Source organism: Nicotiana tabacum, chromosome 2 (genome assembly GCF_000715075.1).
Source record: "Nicotiana tabacum cultivar K326 chromosome 2, ASM71507v2, whole genome shotgun sequence".
Lineage (NCBI taxonomy): Eukaryota > Viridiplantae > Streptophyta > Magnoliopsida > Solanales > Solanaceae > Nicotiana > Nicotiana tabacum.
In genome coordinates this window covers 128416468-128428597 of record NC_134081.1, presented here as the reverse complement: position 1 = coordinate 128428597, position 12130 = coordinate 128416468, and the positions used below count along the sequence as shown (strand labels likewise).

The following is a 12130-nucleotide window of genomic DNA, read 5'->3' as shown; positions in this document are numbered from 1 at the left end:
TACAGATTCGATCCCATTATCTTCCAAATCATTGCCCTTGATGGCATACGTGTAAGAAGTGATGTGCTCGTTGGGGTCAGTCGTTCCGTTATATTTGGGTATTTCGGGCATACGGAATTATTTGGGGATTGGTTTTGGGGCTGCACTCGAGGGAAAAGGCTTTTGAATGAATTTTTTCGAATCTAGCCCTTTTATCATTGGTGGAGCCCCCGGGATCAGGTCGACCCTGGAATTATATGTTTTTACTTTTTTATCGTTGGCTTCGACTCGTTTATTGAGTTCCTCGAGCAATTTAGTAATTTCGGGAGTAGTCCCCGATTCTTGCTCATTTGGCTTCTCTATGGCTGGTTCCGTTCCGTGGGTGACTTCTCGAAGCGGATTGGGCTCCGGCCTGCTTTGTACCTGAGTTTGGCTCTGCAACTAAGCTATCGCTATTTGCTGGGCTTGTAATATCTCGAAGATCATGCGTAAACTGACTCCGATCTCCTCCACGTTATGGGTGTCTCAAGCTACGGATCGAGTACCACCCTGAATGCTCCTTTCCGGTTCGGAACGCTGATTCGCCTCTAGAGCTATTTGTGAATTGACATCAAATAATACTTTGGATTGAATTTCGGGTGCTTCGATTCGAGCCTCAGCGCCTTCATCGAGTGGCCTTCCGGCCCAGGTGCCAAGTTGTTGGTTTCATCTTGAAGGCCGGCTTCGTAGTCGATAGGTGAAGCCATTGCTGATTTCTAGTTGCAAACTGGCGTGTACTTTAGGTTTATATCAAACGAGCACTGTTACCCTTAGCCCCACGGTGGGCGCCAAACTGCTTACCGAAAAAATCGGATAACGTTAGATTTGTGGATGGTTCTAAGGATATGCGATACAATTTGATATAAATCGCGTAGAGAAATGGAAATATGTGTATTGTTGACTGTAAGAACAAAAATAATAAGCAAAAAGAATGAATAAGTAAAACAAGCACAAGGGGATTACTATCAATATAAGAAGTGATCTTTTTATGTTTCGCCCCTCTAGCTTACAAGGATTCCCCCTTTTATAGAAGTGGATCATTACCAAAAACAATAAAATAAAACATGTAGTGGAAGACCCATGATGACTTGTCTCTTCCTTGATTCCCGCCAAGATTCTCTTTCTTGGTGTGGTTGCAACGGCTCTTGTCTGTGAGCTCGATACTAGCTCGAACTCGTTACTGGATCGGGCATTTCGGTCTTGGATCAAGTTCGACCTTCGAGATGGGCGTCGCGCATTTCCGACCTCGAAGTAGTGCCTTGCGGATCGATTCGGTCACGGGCTCGATAGGATTATCGAGCCGCCTCTTCGAGCGACCTTCGGGCTCGAGGTTCGTTAGTACCGACCTCAGAGCTCATTCCCAAAATCTCATTCCGATTTCTTAACACTCGAACTCGATCGAACGTAGGAAGGCCGAAATCTATTTCGACCGTATACAGTGATCAGTAATTTCTAAAGCTTTTGACCAAGTAAATTTTCAGTTTAAGCAAGAAAGTGAACGTGTTTAATTTTTCAGTTCCTTGAGGAAAAAGGCTATTTACGTGACGGTTGACTCTTAAAAAGAAATAGACAAATTTGATTTGTTTTGTTAAAGCAGGTACATCTATCAGCAGCTCAAACTTTCAAAATCATGATAAAGTTACGGCATTTTCTCAATTTTCATGAGATTTATTCAAGGAACTTAAAATTCTATATGCATGGGAAGTGGGAACTAGATCTCTCCTTCTTCATTGCAAGCTGTTCCTTCCTTTTGTTTTTTCTTCTTTTAAATTAATAAAGGTTAGTAAAGTCAAAGCTAAGCCCATCAACCTCAATATTGAATATAAATAAAGTTCTTAAAGTTGTGGTTTCTTAAAGTTTGCGTCAATGCCGTGTTTTTTGTTCTACCAACACTTCACTTTGTAACATCGATCAGCGCACAAGTACTCTAAACACGGAATGGAAATTCAATGCACCAACCAGATTATTTGTAAATTTACACATATTCTTTTTGTTAAACACGGAATGGAAGTTCAATCCACCAACTAGATTATTTGTAAGTTTTCACATATTATTTTTGTTTAATCATTTGGTATCTGGCGCCTACAGGAGAACAATTAGTTTGAATTTGTACCACTACAAGAAATATGACATATGACGATATTTTATAACTGTCGACGTAAGTCACATAAGTGTCACATACCGACATTTATTTTACATTTAAATGAAATGTCGAAAATTTCAATGTCATTTTTTTCCGGACATTTAAATTAATGTCATCAAAAAATTTGTGACATTTAGTTATGACATTATCAAATATCAATAATTTGAGTTCTTAACCTATCATGTTTGCGACATATATATAAATGTCGTTAATTATTTTTATAGTTTTTGACTTTTAATATGAATGTGAAAATAATTATTAGTCATGGCTAAATATTAAAAGAAAATAATTAATTAACAATAATGTATTCAAAGTAATGTATTCCAATACTTTAATTCCCACTACAGTACAAACAATTTAGATCAAACACATAGTTACTTCAACATTCAATTACATAAACTTTCCCTTGAAAGTTCCAAAACAATCATCGTCGGTCATAGTTCTAGCTTTAGTGTTCATGTTTTCCTCAAGTCCAGGATTCCTCTGAATTAGTTGCTCTCAGATTCCTCTAAACTCTTCTTCCAATAACTGAAATTGAAAAAGAAAAGAACCATTACTAAACTGATTTAGGAAAACTACGAAGTAGCAAAAAGAACAATGCGATTGTACCTCATATAATATTTTCAAGAAATACAGGAGTCATGCGACTACTACTATCTGCAAGAAAACATAAAACCACATTCAATAGTAGAAGCTTAAGAGAACTAAATCAATTTGGCATCATTAGCTTATGGAAAAGATCATTCCACTAATAGAGATGGAGTTACGTACAACTGTAGGAAATATTTCACAAATGATGTACCCTTCTCAACCAGCCGTTAAGTGAATATTTTTTGCAATCTTCTCCTAATTGCCATATTTCATTTTCCCGAGAATGGTGGATAATACTTTCTATAAGCAAAATCAAAGAGAAATAACATAAAAAAATATTATTCTCCAGTCTTAAGGTATCATATGTAGAAAGAAACGATATCAAGATCACCTTGACAAAATGGAATTTTTAATCAACTTGAGGCAAATAATAATAATTTTGCAGAAAGCACAAGATACTTGAACCCGAAACTCCTAACAGTGCAGAAAAGGAACTAGCAATCTCTAGTATCATTGTACATGCTTACTAATTCCTTCTCTACTCTTGAATTCAACATAATGATTGATCAATTTCAGTCCTAACATCAATGTCAATGTTCCTTATCCAACAGCCAATAAAGCTGATATTCACAAGATACCCTACACTATCCACAATCTAAATCATCAAACACATAATCATAATGGTCATTTATCTTCCCTTCATAAACAAGTATCTACAAGCTTCTTTTCCAGTCAACCATCACAAAGAAGATTCTTTTCCAATCTAATTTACTGTGTTGTTTGGATTAGAGTCGCCATCAAGCACAACCACAATAATTCTAGCACAAGACAAGTTACTATATAATATCCTTCTGTTGGAACCAACATCACATGATTCAGCAGCGAATAAGGTTCAACACGTTAAAAAAATTTTAACATGTCAAAAATACCAAGATCAAGATTAAACTAGTAATCCATATCTTATCAGATATTTCAAATCAATTTAATATTCAGTTGTTTTCTCTTTTATAGGGAAACAATACAGAGTGCCATTTCATTGGCTCAATATAGAATAGTTTGTCAGTAACAAATACTAGTCCTATAGTCCTATAATTTAATTCATTACCTTTTGCGTCGTTTGACGAATGTCGTATGTACTAGTAAATTGATTCAAGGTTCTATAACAGTAAGAACGATTGAACAGCCAAATAATGTTAATAATCTCATCACTACCAGTACAAAATCAGTTCAACATAAAAAGATAAATCAAAGGAAGTGCAAACTTTAACCTCATGTAAAAAAAAATTTGAAGGCAGTTAACCAGAAATTCAATCCAGTGAACAACAGATTAGAACAGAAAAATACTTACTAAAATCTTAATATCTTCGACTAGATATTTGAGAATTACAGAGAATAGATTAAATATGGTAGTCGATTGTGTGTAAAAGGCGGCCTAAATTTTGGTGACCTTCTGTCATGTTTAGAATTCTAGGACAATCTAACACCCATGTAGTTTCCCCTTTCAATTCTCTGCACCACATGGAGACCTTGGCGGTTTAGTGAACATAAAACGGGGAGCGCCTAATTGGGGTTGAGAAAAGGGGAGAGATCGGTAGGGTTCTTAAGAAGACAGCCTTCGTAATAGTGTTTAGTTCTGGATTAAACATAATAAAGTTAGAAAATTTCCTTCATTAGCGCTAAATGTCAGTAAATATCGACTAATATTGTGACGCTTCACCACAAAAGTCTCAATAGTTTTGTCATTTATTATTAAATGTCATTTATTTATGTCATTTCTTAAAAAATGTCAAAGAATTAGTTTTTTTCGACATTTATTATATATGTCGCTAAATAAATGTCGCTGTAGCTATGATTTCTTATTGTGTACCACGTAAAATCTATTAAAAAGAAATATTCTCTACCAAAAATTTCTCCATTTTGGATCTAACTTACTTTAATTTAGAATGTCCCTAAGGTATGAGCAACAATAAGGGAATTATAATCAGCATAATGCTATCGTTCACTCGCGTCAAGAATTCCTACAAAGTGGTACGATATGAAAATGAAATAGTATAAATTATACGTTGTCTTAATATCGTTGTTAAATTATACGCGTCAAGAACTCCTTCACGGACTGCCTTGTCCCTCAGGAAAGTGCATAGTGAAGACATGGAGAAAATGAAGTTATGTTAATATCCTTTTTATTTGATTGTGACTTTAAGATTTCTTTACCTAGTGTAATACTTATGTTACAAATGGCGTGATTTACTTCAAAAGTCTTTGCGTAAAGATTCCTCTCGCACTTTTATTTACTACTAGTTTTCGGACACGTGCTTTGCACGACCTTGAGTTAGCAGCTATTGTTCATGCCTTGAAGATTTGGCGACATTATTTATACGGCGTCCATTGTGTGGTTTATACCGATCACCGGAGTTTACAACATCTGTTTAAACAAAAGGATCTTAATTTGCGGCAGCGGAGGTGGTTGGAGTTGCTTAAGGATTATGATATCACCATTTTCTATCATCCCGGAAAGGCTAATGTGATGGCCGATGTCTTGAGTCGTAAGGCGGAGAGTTTGGGCAGCTTAGCATACTTACCGGTAGCAGAGAGGCCTTTAGCCTTGGATGTTCAGGCCTTGGCCAACCAATTTGTCAAATTGGATGTTTCTGAGTCGAGCCGAGTTTTGGCTTGTGTGATTTCTCAGTCTTCTCTTTATGATCGTATAAGAGAACGTCAGTATGATGACCCTCATCTGCTTGTCCTTAAGGACACGGTTCAACACGGTGATGCGAAGGAAGTCACTGTTGGGGATGACAGTGTATTACAGATGCAGGGTAGGCTATGTGTGCCTAATGTTGATGTTTTGCGTGAGTTGATTCTCCAGGAGGCTCACAGTTCGCGGTAATCCATTCATCCAGGTGCCGCGAAGATGTATCAGGATTTGAGGCAGTACTATTGGTGGAGGCGAAAGAAGAAATATATAGTTGGGTTTGTAGCTCGGTGTTTAAATTGTCAACAGGCGAAGTACGAGTATTAGAGACCGGGCGGATTGCTTCAGAGACTTAAAATTTCGGAGTAGAAGTGAGAGCGTATTACCATGGACTTCGTAGTCGGGCTCCCACGGACTTTGAGAAAGTTTGATGTTGTTTGGGTGATTGTAGATCGGTTGACCAAGTCCGCGTATTTTATTTCAGTTGGGACTACTTATTCTTTGGAGCGGTTGGATGAGATTTATATCCGTGATGTTGTTCGCCTACACGGCGTGCCAGTGTCCATCATTTTAGATCGGGGCACACAGTTCACATCACAGTTTTGGAGAGCAGTACAGCGAGAATTAGGTAGACAGATTCAGCTGAGTACAACATTTCACCCTCAGACGGACGGGCAGGCCGAGCGCACTATTCAGATATTGAAAGATATGTTACGCACTTGTGTTATAGATTTCGGGGGTTCTTGGGATCAATTTCTGCAACTGGAAGAGTTTGCTTACAATAACAGCTACCAGTCTAGCATTCAAATGGCTTCGTATGAGGCTTGTATGGGAGACGGCGTCGGACTCCGGTGGGTTGGTTTGAGCCGGGTGAGACTAGGCTATTGGATACTGATTTGGTTCAGGATGCTTTGGAGAAAGTTAAATTGATTCAGAAGCAGCTTCGCACAGCGCAGTCTAGACAGAAGAGTTATGCCAATCGGAAGGTCCGTGATGTTGCTTACATGGTTGGGGAGAAGGTTCTGCTTAAGATTTCGCCCATGAAGGATGTGTTGAGGTTCGGAAAGAAGGGCAAGTTGATCTCTCGGTATATTGGGCCTTTTGAAATACTTAAGAAGATTGGAGTAGTGGCTTATGAACTTGCATTGCCGCCTAGTCTATCGGGTGTTCATCTAGTGTTTCATGTATCTATGCTCTCAAAGTATGTCGGGGATCCGTCTCATGTTTTGGATTTCAGCATAGTGCATTTGGATGGTAATTTGACTGATGATGTGGAGTCGGTGGCCATTTTAGACCGGCAGGTTTGAAAGTTGAGATCAAAGAACATAGCTTCAGTAAAAGTGCAGCGGAGAGGCTATCCAGTCGGAGAAGCTACTTGGGAGACTGAGCGGGAGAAGCGGAGCAAATATCCACAGCTATTTGAGACTCTATGTATAATTCTAAACTCGTTCGAGGACGAACATTTGTTTAAGAGGGGGAGAATGTAACGACCCGGCTGGTCATTTTGAATATTACAACTCTGTTCCCCCATTTACTGCTCAATTTATACTTTATATTTATTATGTGACTTGCCGGGGTGATTAGTTCGGGTTCGGTGAGGTTTTGGAATGATTTGGAACACTTAGTTCCAAGATTTAGAACTTAAGTTGAAAAGGTTGACCGGATGTTGTCTTATGTGTAACGACCCCGGAGAATTTTTGCTAAGGAAATTAAGGTTTTGTGGTGCCGAGGTAGATCAATTAGTATAAAGGTTGCAGAATCTGGGCAGGTGTGACTTATGAGTGTAAATATGCGGTCGATTATAGGACCGCAGAACGATCGCAGATTGAAACAGTGTTGCCCAGTTTCGGAGGGCATTTTTGCGACCCATTTTGCGGGCCGCAGAAGCATTATGCGGTTGCATATGCGACCGCAGAGTGTGTTTCGGAGCTTCATTTTTCTGATTTTATAAACCCGACCCCATTCTTATAAAACACTATTATGGGTCATTTTGAAGGATTTCATCTGATATTTTAGAGAGAGGTGAGAGCATCTTAGAGAGAGAAAATGAAAACCTAGTCATTTGTCTATCAATTCTTGTTCAAGGTTTGAAGATTTCACAAGAATCTTGCTAGGGCTTCAAAGAGGTAAGGATTTCTAACCCTAGTCTTCAATTTCGAGTTTAAGTAGAGATGGGTGATTGGGAGTATGATTCTTGAGTGTAAGAGTATTATTTATACATACACGTACCAATAAGGTTTGTGGAAAGATTGTTGAGTTCAAATGGGTAAAGATTGGGTTGAAAATGGTAGAAATCTTCAAAGACTTTAATTGAAGATTTGAGGGTCGAGTTGATTTCGGAATTTGGTGAAATTTGTATGGTTGGACTCATGGTTGGATGGGCGTTCATAGTTTATAATTTTTATCGGGTTCCGAGTCGTGGGCCCCACGTGCAATTTTTGAGTGCAATTTCGGATTTTGTTGAAAAATTAGTATTTTCATATGGAATAATTTCTATAATTTGAATTGATTGAATCGAATTAATTATGACTAGATTCGAGGCATTCAGAGGCCGATTCACGAGGCAAAGGCTTATTGGAATAAAGAATTGCTTGATTGAGGTAAGTAACAGTTCTAAATTTGGTAATGGGGGTATGAAACCCCGGATTATGTGTTATGTGATCGGTTTTGAGGTGACGCACATGCTAGGTGACGGGCGTGTGGGCGTGAACTGTGTAGTAAAATAATCCGTTGTTATCTATACATTCTTCATGTAGTAGAGAAATTGAACCACAAATTATGTTTAGATTATGTGTTGGCAATGTAGGGACCCACAGAGGTCGTGTACATGTTGAAATATCTGCTAAATTATTATTTTGTACTCGGTCACAGTTTACTTATTTATTTTATCTCAGTCCTTGTTGTTCATTATTGATGCATCATATCATTGTTGTTTGGGCTGATTTTTAATGATTATTGAGAGCCCGTGAGACTGGAGAGATTTTATGACTGAGTGAGGCCGAGGGCCTGATTGTTAGATATTATACTATAGTACGTGAGTTGTCCGTGCAGCACTTGAGTTATCCGTGCAGATCCAGATATTATACTATAGCACGTGAGTTATCCATGCGGATCCAGATATTATATTATAGCACATGAGTTGTCCGTGCGAATCCAAATATTGATACTATAGCATGTGGGTTGTCCGTGCAGCACGTGAGTTATCCGTGCGGATTATAGCGCTTGGACTGAAGGAGCCCCTTCGGTGTCTGTACACACCCCCAGTGAGAGCAGGTACTTACTGAGTGCGAGTGCGAGTGCTGAGTGATGAGTGAATGAAATGGCTGAGTGACTTTGGTCCTGAGAGGATGCATTGGATTTCATTCTTATTGTACTACAGTTGTTATATATCACTGTGCTGGAAATTTCTGAAAGATATTTATCTTCTTTTTCAGTCGAACTTGATATGAAATTACTGTTGAGTTTTAAATGTTGAACATGAAAGCATGCCCTAAATCTTATGTGGGAAATTACTGTAATTAGACTCAACTGTGAAGCTCGTCACTATCATCAGCTCTTTATTTAGTATTGTTACTTGCTGAGTTGGTTGTACTCATACTACACCCTGCACCTCGTGTGCAGATCCAGGTACCTCCAGACACGGCGGTTGCTAGTTTTTCGGAGCGTTATCTATGGAGACTATTGAGGTAGCTGCTTAGCTTCTGCAAACCTTGACTTTTTTCTTTTCAGTTGTTGTACTATTCTACATTTTTCTGACAGTGTTTTTATCAATCAGACTTTGTTTTCATTTATATGATCATGTACTCAGTGACACCGGGTTTTGGGAATGTATCTTATGTCAGTAACTTGTGAGATTTTTCTATGGAAATTCAAATATTATGATTTCAAACTTAAGAGAAAATGTGGCTTATTTAGGTTGTCGGCTTGTCTAGTATTGAGATAGGCGTCATCACGACAGGTTAGGACTTTAGGTCGTGACAAGTTGGTATCAGAGCCTAGGTTACATAGGTCTCACGAGTCATGAGCAGGTTTAGTAGAGTCTTGCGGATTGGTACGGAGACGTCTGTACTTATCTTCGAGAGGTTGCCGAACCCTTAGGAAAATTTCACTTTCTTGTATTCGGTCGTGCGAACTTGTTGATTCCGAAAAACTAAAATTTTGTTACTCTATTCTCTCACAGATGGTGAGAACACGTACTACCGGATCAGACGGTCAGCTACTAGTGCCACCAGTTAGGGCCACGAGAGGTCGTGGCCATGGTAAAGGCCGGGTTGAGGTAAAGGTCGAGGTGTCGCTCATACAACAGTTGGAGCACCACCAGTTGCTCCAACTCAGGAGCAGATTTCAGATGTAGTTGAGCCGGCGGGACCAGCTCAGGCACTAGCTGTGCCCATTGAGATTCCAGGCCTACAGGACGCTTTGGCTCAAATATTTATAGTTTGCACTGGCCTGGCTCAGGTGGTTTTGGCTCAGGCCGCACCAGCCATTTCTCAAGCTGGGGGAGATACTCATACCCCTATTGTCCATACTCCATAGCAGGTAGTGCAGGGACTTCAGATATCTGGGGCACTACCAGCCCAGCCGGTTGCAGCTGCTCAGGCCCCGGTAGTCCCTGTTATGGCAGATGATGAGCAGAGGATACTTGAGAGATTTGGGAGGCTTCGACCTCCATCATTTAGTGGTGCTGAGTCAGAGGATGCCCAGGATTTTCTGGATAAGTGCCAGTGGATGCTTTGGACAGCGGGTATTCTGGAGACCAGTTGGGTCTCGTTCACTACTTTTCAGTTTTCTGGGGTTGCCTTCAGATGGTGGGAGGCTTATGAGAGGTGCATTCCGGTCGGTGCAGTACCACTTACATGGAAGGAGTTCTCTATTCTCTTTTTGGAGAAGTTCGTGCCGCAGTATCGTAGGGAGGAGCTGAGCAGACAGTTTGAGCAGCTTCAGCATGATGGCATGTCTGTGACCCAGTACGAGATGAGGTTTTCTTAATTGGCTCTTCACAAAGTTTGGTTGGTTCCAACTGATAGGGAGAGGATTAGGAGGTTTATTGATGGCCTCACGTATCAGCTACGGTTGCTTATGACGAGAGAGGGGGTATTTGGTGCAACTTTTGATGAGGTGGTTGACGTTGCTCGACATAGAGAGGTGGTCTGTAACTAGAAGCGTGGTGACAGGGAGGCTAAGAGGCCTCGAGGTTCAAGCGGTTTTGGTGGGATACCTTCTGGGGGACAATACCACAACAGGGGTCGCCCTTATAGACTCGCTCAGACGACTTGTCCAGCTCATTGTGGTGCATCAGCTAGCCACGGTTCTTACTGTAACACCCCGGAAAACTTTTAAAGTATTTCAGTATAAAGCCCCATAAATTTCGCAAGTGAATTCAAGGTTTTATGGTGCCAGAGTAAGCTTACGTGTTTGAGGATGGTATAAAATCTTCGCGGCGAGCTTGCTCACCGCAGTTCAGACTTTTTGTTTTGAACAATGTACCGGAAAGTAAAGAAAACTTTTTGGCGGAAAAACGCATTTCTGCGGTCCATTATGCGACCGCAGAACTACTCTGCGGGCCGCATAATAGCCGCAGAAGTGAGCAGGAGAAAGGCCAGTCTGGGGGCAATTATGTGATTGACTATGCGATCGCATAACTATTATGTGGTGCATTATGCGATCGCATAATAGTTATGTGGTTCGCATAGTGACCGCATACACTGACAGATTTTTGATCATTTTGGTCTGTAATTATGCGACCGATATGAGGTCCGCATATCCATTATGCGGTCGCATATGCGACTGCAGAACCTGTTCCGGAGCTCCATTTGTGGGTTCTTACAACCCGACCCTACTTCATTAAATACACGCAAAGGGTCATCTTTTAGCAAATATTCTGATGTTTTAGAGAGAAGGGAGAGTGTTTTAGAGAAAGAGAAAATCCTAGGGTAATTATTCATCAAGTCTTGCTCAAATCTTGGAATATTAACAAGGAAACCCCACAAGTTCTTCATCTAAGAGGTAAGATTCCATACCCTAGTTTTCAATTTCGAATTTGGGTAAAAGATGGTTGATTTGGAGTATGATTCTTGGGTATAAGAGCATTATTTATACATGCTTGTACTAATAAGGTTTGTGAGAAGATTGTTGAGCTCAAATAAGTAAAGATTGGGTTGTGGAGTGAAGGAAATCTAGTAGAAGAACTTTGTAGTTAGATTTGCTCACCTAGTGTTTGATAAAATGCTCAAATGAGCTGAGATCATGAATATCTTCCTAATAATGGTTCAATTTTTGTTATGTCTCAAAATAGATTGGGATTGCTAGAATTTCCGGAACGTTGTAGTAATTTAAGGAAAGCTCAAAGCAAGGTATGTTAGCTAATCTTTCTCTCTTGGAATTGAGTTCCATAATGTTTCCGTAAGTTTCAAAGTATGGGTTGCGTATTAAAAGGATATGGCTTTGAGTCGTATTTCAATGAAAGATAGTATGCCAAATTGTGTGAGAAAATCTCAATATTCTTAAGACTCTTAATTGCTCATATGTGTACCTAAAGTCTTGATTTGGAAATATCTTATTGTTGATAATCTATAAAGATGGTTGGAAATGAAATAAATTAATTGGAAATAAAGAGTGTGGCCAATGTGCCAAGAATTTAAGTTATGATTGTGACTAGTTGTGCAAATGATTTGAGAAGATGCGAT

At 39.7% G+C, this 12130-nt stretch overlaps 1 long non-coding RNA gene across 1 annotated transcript; it reads right to left on the bottom strand.

Annotated features, from left to right (window-relative positions):
* Window positions 1-2488: 2488 nt before the first annotated feature.
* LOC107795070 (uncharacterized) lies at window positions 2489-4410 on the bottom strand. Its single transcript, XR_001650036.2, has 4 exons — window positions 4101-4410; window positions 2933-3052; window positions 2771-2818; window positions 2489-2689 (listed from the first exon to the last, which is right to left on the bottom strand). It is a non-coding gene; the product is annotated as an uncharacterized LOC107795070 (long non-coding RNA).
* Between the last annotated feature and the right edge of the window lie 7720 nt (window positions 4411-12130).